The sequence below is a fragment of the Bison bison genome, unplaced genomic scaffold, assembly GCF_000754665.1.
Source record: "Bison bison bison isolate TAMUID 2011002044 unplaced genomic scaffold, Bison_UMD1.0 scf7180017848165, whole genome shotgun sequence".
NCBI lineage: Eukaryota > Metazoa > Chordata > Mammalia > Artiodactyla > Bovidae > Bison > Bison bison.
Window position 1 is genome coordinate 4,247 of NW_011478738.1, and position 995 is coordinate 5,241.

The window sequence follows — 995 nt, forward strand, 5'->3', positions numbered from 1 at the left end:
GGGCTGCAGGCTGGAGTGGATGCGGTGGAGGTGCGTGGTCAGGGTAGGGCTGGCCGGAAAAGCCCGGTGGGCTGGGGCGGGCGCGCCCTTCTGGAGCGGAGGGCGAGGCTCAGCCCTCCCCGCTGCCCCCAGGATGCCAGCAGCATCGTTTTCCTCTGCGACCTGCACATCCACTTCCCCCCCAGCATCCTGGACGGCATTCGCAAGCACTGCGTGGAGGGCAAGCTGGCCTTCGCGCCAGTGGTCATGCGGCTGAGCTGTGGGAGCTCACCAGGGGACCCGCATGGTAATGCCCTGGATGCCCCCGGGAGGGCGCGGGGTCCCACAAATGCCAGGATGCCTTCGTGCCCGTGGTCATGTGGCTGGGCTGCGGGAGCTCACCAGGGGACCCGCACGGTAATGCCCTAGATGCCCCCAAGGAGGGCCCGGGGTCCCACAAATGCCAGAGTAAAATCTAGGCTCCCCAGGGGCCTCCCAACCTGCAAGGTAGGCCTGGGGCCCTATCAGGGTTCCCTGTAATGCCCAGAACTCCTTGTGGCATCTAGGAACCCCACAGTGCCCAGGACCCCAAGTTCCTCCCCGCACCCCCCCCCCAGTAACCCCAGGGTCATGCTTGGCCTCTAGGAACCTCCTCCAGCACCCAAATCATGCCCAGGGTCCAAGGTATGACCAACATGTTGGAGTGACCCCGAGAGCCCACCAGCCTTTCAGGACCTGGTGTCTGAAGGGTACCCCCTCCCCACCAGGTTACTGGGAGGTGAATGGCTTTGGCCTGTTTGGGATCTACAAGTCTGACTTTGACCGTATTGGAGGCATGAACACTGAGGAATTCCGGGACCAGTGGGGAGGCGAGGACTGGGAGCTCCTGGACAGGTGACCACCCCCCCCCCGCCACCCACCCAACACACAGAGACAGACAGGTCCACGTCCTGCCCTCTGGGTGGGGAGGGGCCCATGGTCCTCACTGCTGACAAGACTCTGCTGTCTTCCTCCTC

General features: G+C 64.3%; 1 long non-coding RNA gene across 1 annotated transcript; it reads left to right on the top strand.

The window, feature by feature from the left end:
• On the top strand, positions 1-862 carry LOC104991935. The gene is made up of 3 exons (XR_825643.1): positions 1-30; positions 133-286; positions 747-862. It is a non-coding gene; the product is annotated as an uncharacterized LOC104991935 (long non-coding RNA).
• Positions 863-995: the final 133 nt, after the last annotated feature.